The 10,480-nt window shown below is 44.6% G+C and overlaps 1 pseudogene; it reads left to right on the top strand.

Annotated features, from left to right (window-relative positions):
• Nucleotides 1-2,432: 2,432 nt before the first annotated feature.
• Nucleotides 2,433-4,310, top strand: LOC116895678 (annotated as a pseudogene).
• The last annotated feature ends 6,170 nt before the right edge of the window (nucleotides 4,311-10,480 follow it).

Raw genomic sequence — 10,480 nt, 5'->3', positions numbered from 1 at the left:
GAAGCTTAGAGTAGTGAAACCAACCAGGCAGTTTGTTTAAGGACCTTGTCAAGCATCAACCTAGATTGGGTTTATGAAACCTAAGTGCTTCACCTTTCCTCCCTCTTGCTGATAACTGGCAGAGTACACAGCTGCCCACCATGCAGGCAGCCTGCTTCCCTATGGCCCTTACAGTTTTCCTTTTCTTAACAAAAATTTTGTGAGGGTTCATCTGTAAGTTTTACAACTTGTCTGTTTGAAAGCTTATCGACTGCATCATCTTGTCTGCTCATATTTGTCTACTCCAAACTTCTGGTTTGCAAGGAGGAGCTTGGTGGGACTTGAATGTTGAGGAAAAAGCTAGACCAGCAGACATGCTCAGGGGGTCAGTGTTTTCTGTTGCTTTGTAGCTGGACCTAAACAGGCCCCTTTGAAAATGAGCCATGGGACGTACAAATTCAGTTTGGGGTTTTCACACAAGTGATCCTCGCATTGACATTTGATCACTTTACTCTTTGTACCCATAGGTTCTGTCTTACATTGAGAAAAATCTTACATTTGTACTCAGAAGTGAATGAACATTTTTTCATGAGTTCTTTCCCATCTTTAGAGCCAGAATTGCACTAGATTTTTTTTTAAATAATGAAAAAAGCAAAAATACAAACTAATGCTCTCACATCATATAGTACCAGAAAAAGAGCACAGCAGAACTGACTGAGTCCTCAGTGGTTGACACTAAAACAATAGCACTGATACTGGATTTTACCTCACAACCTAAAAGAAATGGCGGCCAAACCATGCTGATACTAATTTATGGGAGAAGATGAGGGCTAGTTTTCCCTCACAGAATCTCGATCAAAAGCTCTAAAGAATAAAGGAAATAGACTCTCACCGTCAGAATACGAAATAAGCATTGTTCCAGGCAAGATCTATCAATGAATGCTAAGAGGAGTAGGCTACACTTCAAGAAGAAATAGAATTTGCTTAGCCTCAACGTATCTTTGCCAAAAAATCTTTATCAGTGCCAAAGGGAAAAACAGTAGCTTTGTTTTTTTTTTTGTTTTGTTTTTTTTGTTTTTTTTTTTTTTTTTTTTTTTTTGGTAGAGACACCGAGCAGACACAGTCTTCTCCAAGAAATTAGGACTCAAATTACCAGTTAGAGGAAATATCAGCATCTTGTGCCGTTACGCACAAAGAATATAGGTCTTGTAGTATGCTGAACAAAAAGATAGCAGTGGCTTATGGTAGGATTTTCCCCTAATAAATAAACACTACAGGGAACCAATCACAGGCGAGTAGGCGGGACTTCCGGGTCGGGAAGAGGGAGGCAGACAGAATGGAGGAAGCCGGAGGCTGCCGATTGAGTGGCGGATCCGCCAGGATCTGCCCCTGGAGGATTTCTAACAGAATAATTTGTATTAGGGTGTTAGGTTCTTCCCGCAGCGGTTGTGTTACCTGTTGATTCTAAACTAAGATTGTGTGTGTATCCTTCACTCAACGACTCAACTGGGTTCCAGAGAAAGGTACAGCAGTAGAGGTTGGTGTGCAAGAGTGTATCCTAGCTAGCCATGGAATTTGGAAGAGCCGGGCGTGCATGGCAACAGCAAGCCATGGTACCTTGGTGAAATGATAGGACAGAGTGACCTCAGAGCTCCAGAGAGACAGAGCCAGCCTGGTGTGACAGACCCTGGATAAAAGGGAAGAATGTAGTCTCCGCCTGTCCACCGGTTGGTGGCTGGTGATAGCTGGCATAAGCATGAGATGCTTTTTTATGTCTTGACTACATCTGGAATGAACTACAATCCAGAAATGGAGGGCACACCTGGGATCCATCTCTTGAGGCATAGTGGCCAAGAAACGCTTAGGTCTAGGCAAGGTGGTACACACCTTTAATTCCAGGAGACCGAGGCATGCAGATCTCTAAATTCAAGGTCAACCTGGGACACAGCAAAGTCCCAAATCCAGGTGTGGTACACACCTTAATCTGGGCCATACCTTCTGCTAGAGGCCTATAGAAGGACAATGGGAAAAGGAAGTATTTGTTCTTCTTCATTTGGCTTGCACTTGTTTGCCGGCATATCTGCTGGAACCTACTTCTTCAGGATCCCAGCTTATAAAGAAGACCAGCTTAAACAGCTAGCCTCATGAGACTGAGCAATTACTAGATTCTTGGACTTCCCATTCACAACTGCCCATCATTGGGTTCATTGGACTGCAGACTGTAAATCATTCCAGGAAATCCCATACGTTCTGTGACTCTAGAGAACCCTGACTACTATAATGTCTGAACTCCATGTGAGCTCCAGAAAACACCAGCCCAAGCCAAACCAAAGAGAAGTCTATGTAACATCTTCACTAGTGGTCTTCAAGGTCATGATGTTGACCTCATCTCGGAAACATAAACCGTGAGCCACTAAAGAAGGGAAAAGAGGAATCTCCACCCAGACTCCGCCATGTTGAGTCTTGTGGGGCGTGGCCTTAGCCTTGGCCTCGGCCTCGGAGGACTTATAGGGACTCAGCCCTTCAGCTGTGCTGCCACAGGCGCAGCTTCTACTGCAAGCGGCTCCCGCCGGGGTTCATCCTGCCAGAGACTATTCGGCACGGGTATCTGCAGCTCCGAAGGCAGGCACCACCACCAGGCGAATTGTGGCAGTCATCGGCGCCCTGGTGGATGTCCAGTTGGATGAGGGATTACTACCCATCCTAAATGCCTTGGAAGTGCAAGGCAGGGAGAGCAGACTGGTTTTGGAGGTAGCCCAGCATTTAGGGGAGAGCACGGTCAGAACTATTGTTATGAATGGCACTGAAGGCTTGGTTAGAGACCAGAAAGTACTGGATTCAGGGGTACCAATCAAAATTCCTGTTGGTCCTGAGACCTTGGGCAGAATCGTGAATGTCGTTGGAGAACCGATTGATGAGAGAGGTCCTATCAAAACCAAACGATTCGCTCCAATGCATGCTGAGGCTCTGGAGTTCATAGAGATGAGTGTTGAACAGGAAATTCTGGCGACTGGTATCAAGGTTGTGGATCTGCTGTCCCCATACCCCAAGGGTGGGAAAATCAGACTCTTCGGAGGTGCTGACATTGGGAAGACAGTACTGATCATGGAGTTAATCAACAATGTCGCTAAGCCCATAGTGGTTATTCTGTATTTGCTGGTGTTGGTGAGAGGACCCATGAGGACAATGATTTATACCATGAAATGATTGAATCTGGTGTTATCAACCTAATATATCAACCAATGTGAGATATAGACCTTTTTTGACAAGTAACCCAGCTGTTTGAAAGCTGATTTGAAGGTATAGAATGGAAGCTACTCACATAGGCAGTCTTATTTTTAGTACAGAAATTATTTTTAGTGTTTTGAATTTCATGTCTAATGGGAAAAGGAAATTTGCAAACAGAAACATTGAACATCTAGTGAGCGTTCCCATTAGTGGTATCTCTCTGACTGGGAATCTTACATTTCTCTGTAGCTTCCTTATTACCCTGCTGGCTTTTCTGACTTGTCTATGGTCTACAGGTAGTGTTGGTATATGGGAGATGAATGAGCCGCCTGGGGCTCGTGCCCCGGTAGCTCTGACTGGTCTGACTGTTGCTGAATACTTCAGAGACCAGGAAGGCCAAGATATCCTGCTGTTTATTGACAACATCTTCTGCTTCACCCATGCTGGCTCAGAGGTATCTGCCTTATTGGGCAGAATCTCTTCTGCTGTAGGCTACCTTAGCCACTGACATGGGTACGATGTCGGAAAGAATCACCATCATCAAGAAGGGATCTATCACCTTGGTGCAGGCTATCTATGTGCCAGCTGATGACTGGACTGCCCCTGCCCCTGCAACTACCTTTGCCCATTTGGATGCTACTACTGTGCTGTCCCGTGCTATTGCTGAGTTGGGCATCTATTCAGCTGTGGATGCTACCACCTCTTGAATTATGGATCCCAACATTGTTAGCAGTGAGCATTATGATGTTGCCCAAGGGGTGCAGAAGATCCTGCAGGACTACAAATCTCTCCAGGACATCATTGCCATCTTGGGTACGGATGAACTTTCTGAGGAAGATAAATTGACTGTGTCCAGGGCAAGGAAGATACGACGCTTCTTATCTCAGCCATTCCTGGTTGCTGAGGTCTTCACAGGTCACATGGGAAAGCTGGTGCCCCTGGAGGAGACCATTAAAGGATTCCAACAGATCTTAGAAGGTGACTATGACCATCTCCCCGAACAAGCCTTCTACATGGTGGGACCCATTGAAGAAGCTGTGGCAAAGGCTGGTAAGCTGACAGAAGAGCATGGGTCCTGAGGGGCCCTTCGGCTAAACACAGCACTCTGCACTGACCTCCATGCTGAGAGTTCAGTTTGCAATGTAGGCCACCTAAGAGCCTTGATTGAAGATGTGATATTCTCTCTCAGAAGAATATTTAAAAATTTCAATAAAGCATATATCCCTCAAAAAAAAAAGGCAAAAGAGAAATTACATGTAAAGGCAGCATATAAAGACCCTGAAACAGGGCTGGAGAGATGGCTCAGTGGTTAGGGGCACTGACTGCTCTTCCAGAGGTCCTGAGTCCAATTCCCAGTAACCACATGGTGGCTCACAACCATCTGTAATGAGATCTGATGCCCACTTCTGGTGTGAATGAAGACAGCTACAAGTGTACCTAGATATAATAAATAAATCTTTAAAAAAAGAAAAGAAATTTAAAAAAAAAAGACCCTGAAACCAGCACATATAGCCTTGTGGGAAACACACACACACACACACACACACACACACACACACAAAACACAAAACAAACACAAAATTTGGAGACTTTTATTTAAAAAGGGAGAGACATGTGGAACTCTTTTCATTAGCAGCTCCTACAGTAGTGTTTTCTCTGCCAAATCTTCCCAATATGTGAGGAGCCTGCGATAGAGAACTTGCCTGTGTGGCCTTAGGGCAGCTGGGATTGGCCGGAAGCTGCACAGCCAAGCACAGGTCCTAATCCAGCTGCCATGTGCTGCCCTGTGTCTGCCTCCAGCCTCCAGCTGTTACTGCTTTCTCTAAGCCTCCAACACACACACACACACACACACACACACACACACACACACACACGAGACAGAGAAAGACAGAAAGACAGAGACTCAAAAAGTAATTTCAGGGGGGTTGGGGATTTAGCTCAGTGGTAGGGCACTTGCCTAGCAAGCACAAGGCCCTGGGTTCAGTCTCCAGGTCCAAAAAAAAAAAAAGTAATTTCAGTCCTCTTAGTGCAGTGGTTCTCAACCTGTCGGTCATGACCCCTTTGGCAAGCCTCTCTCTCCAAAAAGTATTTACATTATGGTTCCCAACAGTAGCAAAGTAGCAAACAGGGTCCCCATAACATGAGGGTCACACATTAAAGGGTCACAGTGTTAGGAAGGTTGAGAACTGATTGTTGGCATTTTGTCTAGGCTCCGCCCTCCAGTTGTCTGGCAATAGCCAGAGGTGCCTGACTCACTATAAAAGGGGCTACTTGCCCCCTCCTCCCTCTCCTGCTCTCCTGCTCTTGCTCCTTTACCCCTCCCCCCCCCCCACTCTTCACATTCCCCTTCTCCCTTTCCACGTGCTCATGGCCCACCTCTACTCCTCTATTCTCTCTGCCTCTCTCTGTCTCTCTAAACTCCCCTCCTCATACCCTGAATAAACTCTATTCTGTACTATACCACCATATGGGCCTGCAGAAGCACCCACTTCCCCTACACCTTACCGCACCTCCACCAAACATATTCCTTCTCTCCTTATCTTTTTGTAAAACACAACACTGATGCCTTAGGGGTTCTTCCTCCTTGTTTTTGGGGGTAGAGCTTTGTCGGTTAGTGTCCAGTTTGCTTTATTGCAGGGCTAAAGACAACAGCAACTTGGGGAGGAAAGGCTTTTCTTGGCTGGCACTGAGGAGAGCCAGGCAAGAACCTGGAGGCAGGAAATGAAGCAAGGATCACGGAGGAAAACTTTAACTGTCTGGTTGTCATAACTTGCTCAGGGAACACGACAAGAAAATGTATGCCCACAAACTTGTCTATAGAGCAATCTGAGAGAGGAGTTTCCTCAGTTGAGTGGCTTATGTCAAGTTGACAAAAGAACAAAACAAACACGCCCAAGGAGTACAGCAATTTTCAGAAATAAATGCCCCAGTTTCTCCAGGGTTAACACTGGAAGGGAAGACCAGTGGTCATGGCAACCTTCCACCTTGGTAAGAGCCAAAGATGGTCTTCATTTTCAGCACCAGTGTAGCTGCTCCGAGCTGTATTCATAATACATAGTTTTCCAAGGTTCTTCCCCACAAGCCCTCAGTACGTGGTTCATCATTCTTGTCTTAGCACTGTCAGTAAATTTTCAAATAGCTGACTGGTTTATGACCGGTGCAGTTGTCAGGCGGACATCCAGTTATATGACTTGGGATATTCAATTTTGTTTTATATCCTTCAATAAAATTTTATCCCTTTATTGACACAAGCCTCACACAATTCTTGTTGCTAGCTATTTATGGCTCTTGGAGCCATTGTATGTAGATGTGTTTTCATTCTGGTTTGTAAGTGTGAATGCTGGTCTATAGAAAAGTTTATTGATATGAATAGCTATTTTTTTTAGTGTGACTCTGAAATCCTTTCCTGCACATTATAATAAGAATGGAAAAATTTATTTCTAAATATCTATTCAAAAAACAAGAACAATCAAAGTCACTTCCTTACAAATAGTAAGACAATGGAAAGATTTGTCAGTTGACAACATTTTTTAGAGTGTATGACCAAGCTATTTAATATCATTCCTTGTTGTCAATGTAATACATAGTTGAATCCACAGAAGACAATTTTTAGAGGTTCATTGTATTAAGAGAAAGCGCAATATTTGGGGATATGTAGATTTTATAATTTTATGTGAACATACACACAGCTATGAGCACAATGTGCCAAAAACATAGGCGTGTGTGTGTGTGTATGTGTGTGTGTGTGTGTGTGTGTGTGTGTGTGTCTGCCTGTTTGCCTGTCTGCAGTGTTAGGATTTACTCAATAACAATAAAATCACAAGGTTTGGCAGATTTACTAATAATTTGTCATAAAACCCTCCTGCCTTGGTGTCCTGGGTGAGGAATGCAGATTTTTTTCATCCTAGTCTTAATTACTAATACTAACTCTCACATAATAAAATGCATAGCACACAGCAAAGCAATCAGTTTGTATGTGCATGCATGTGTGTGTGTGCAATTCGTGTGTGTGCATTTGTGCATGTGTGTATGTGTGTGTATAGTATGTGGTTTGTATGTGTATGTGTATGTGTATGGCATAGTAAGGTGTAGTGTGGTATATGTGTATGTGTGTGTGCTGTGTGTGTATGCATGTGTATGTGTGTATGTATATATATGTGTATGTATGTGTGTTGTGTGTATGATATGTATATAACACACACACACACGTGTTAGGTGAGAGGTTGTTATAGTGTAATGCTGTCAGAGAATTAGGAGGGCATCATACCCTTTCCTCAATCTGGATGACCTATAAGCTCTTGAATCTAGCCTCCCAGTATGATTTTTTATATTCTCAAGTGCCTAACAGAAGCGCTCATCCAACCACCTGGTGTGAACACCAAAGGATAGACAGGTAGAGAACTCCTGATTATCACAGGAGTGAGGCCTTCAGCTCAGCATGGTCCCACAGCGTCTTTGAATTGCTGTCTGTCCGTCCGCCTGACCCTGACCCTGCTCTTCACTTCTCTGGCCTTCACAGTCCTATGCCTCACTTCCGCAGCTCAAGTTGACCCTCAGACTTGTCTCAAATTGTGACCTTCTGGCTGGGCTCTATAGCAGTGTCCCTGGCAGGGGACATGTTTTATTCCTGGGGAAATTCTTTTGCCGTCCTTATCCGTCCTTATCAGCTTCCTGCATCTGTCTCTCGGGTCTCTTTGGAGGGTTTTTTGGTTGTTGCTATGTTATTTGTTTCTGAGATGGAGTTTCATATATCCCAGACTGGTTTCTATAGTTACGTAGTAGATGACGCGTTGAACTTCTGATTCTCCAGAACTCCTCTCCTTGAACTCCATGCAGCCTGTTTTACCTTCTGTGGCATTTCATAACCTACAAGCACACACATTCACACCACACAGATACACACCCATGAGCACACACACTCACACCACACAGGTACACACATCCACATGCACACATACACGTACCACACACACACACACACACCACACAAGCACACGTACATACACACACACACACACATTCACACCACACAAGCACAAACACCACACAAGCACACATACATACACACACACTCACACCACACAGACACACCCACACCCACATGCACCCACACTCACACCACATAGATACAACCACACCCACATGCACTCACACATACCACACACATATATACACCACACAGACACACACACCACACATGCATACATACACACACACAAGTATTTACTGTGTGATGTATACTGTGTGATTGAGAATATTAGTAGTCAACTTTTTCTCTGAGAGCGAGAGAGAGAGAGAGAGAGAGAGAGAGAGAGAGAGAGAGAGAGGCCGGCATTTGCCTTGGCTGGTTATCAAGAGACTTGGGACTGTAAGACAAACTGCTGTCAAAGAAGCTGCTGTGCCTTGTGAATTTATTGCTGGTCAATAAACTCTGACGCTGCAGGAAGTCACAAGGGTATCTGTCTGTGTGTCTGACACAGTAAGCTCCCGACGGTGATAAACTTACCTGGTAGCAAGATCTTAGGGATAATCTGAGCCTGAGGTAGGAATCTTAGGAATCGCTCAAATCTATGCCCAGCCCCACTCCCTGGCCCATCTGTGGACTCTATGAAGAAAACAAGCTATAAATATCTATACACTTCAGAGGACCACCAGCAGAGAACTATGCCACAGGGCCAATCAGTCTCCCCTGCCTGCCAAGAGGGGTTCTTGGAGGACCATGATGGACTACTAGGAATCAGCAGCTGGGACCCAGAGCTGTAGCAGTGTCTAGAGGCAGAATCTCAGTCCTGTAAAGGCCACTGTTGTCCTCTGGAAGACACTGTGAGCATAGAGGATGTGCTCTGTTGTCCTGAGGGCATGTAGGGCAACAGTAAGGGAAATAGAAGTCCTCCTAAATAACCTGAAATGGTTCATTTTCACTGTTAACCTGACACGGTCTGGATTACCCAGGAAGAAGGTCCTATGAGAGATTCTCTAGATGATGACTAGTGAGGCGGTCTGCCCACTCCGGGTGGTGCTGTCCTCTGAGCGAGAGACCCTAGATTGTGTAAGAACAAGAGTAGTGATCAAGCTTCTAAAGTCAAACTTTCCAAGTCAGGATTCTTCTTTCATTTGACACCCTGCAAATGTTCAAAGCCATTTTAGGAATAACTAAGCATTTGCAACCTTACCCAGAAAAGTAGAGCTGGCTCGGAGAAGTGTCTTGTATCAGAACTTCTGATGGTTGAGGTGGAACTTCTCTTTCTAGCCCGACTCTGTAAGCTTGACCTTCAGTCACTCGGGCTTTAAAGCAGTAAGCTCTTCACCACCCATGCTGCAGCTGCCTGTCAAGAGGCAGTGCTCTCCTGCATGTGTCAGCTCAACTCCGTAACCCACACATACACACACACACAGACACACACACACACACACACACACACACACACATGTTTATGTGTTACACATATGTGGGCATGCACACACACATACACATATATACATGTTTGCGTGTTACACACACATAGATATATGTGTGTACACACATGTGGGCATGCACATACACATATATACAACATATATACATGTGTTTGTGTGTTATATGTGTGTACACACACATGTGGGCAGACCCAGACACACACACACACACAAACAAATGTAAATCTAAACAACTCTACAGGGAACTACACCAAAGGGCAAATCACTCTCCCCTGCTTGCCACTAGGGGCTCTTGTGGGACTCTGACACACTATCAGGAATCAGTATTTATCTATACATACATATATATATATATATGTATAGATATATATGTATAGATATGTGTATATGTATATGTGTATATGTATGTTATATAGATATGTGATACACAAATGCATGTTTATACTTATGTGCACCATGGAGAAAGAGAGTGGGTATTGGGACGCAGACTAAAGCTGTGCTTACCTCTCCCTCAGAAGCAGACATTGACTTTAATACTTATTTATGTGCAGTTGATCCTCGTCATTCTCAGACTCTACATCTGTAAATGGACTCCCCTCCACCATGACATCCTATGGAAACAAAACGGAAGACAGTCATTTTGGAGGTCGGCCCCCACAGTGCCACTGCTCAGGGATGGGGGAAGAAAACCCTTAGCTAAATATAGAAACAACAAAATATATTTCACTTCCAAGAATATTTTTGAAACCGGGTTAGCAAGTCCAGGTTTCCAGCTCCCTTTCCTGCCTTCAAACTTCCCTGTGCCTGCTTGCTGATATCTTCTCAGTCTGCGTTGCCCACCCCTGGACCCACG

This window comes from Rattus rattus, chromosome 3, assembly GCF_011064425.1.
Source record: "Rattus rattus isolate New Zealand chromosome 3, Rrattus_CSIRO_v1, whole genome shotgun sequence".
Lineage (NCBI taxonomy): Eukaryota > Metazoa > Chordata > Mammalia > Rodentia > Muridae > Rattus > Rattus rattus.
Note: the sequence above shows the minus strand (reverse complement) of the source record. Positions and strands in the feature narration are given on the sequence as shown.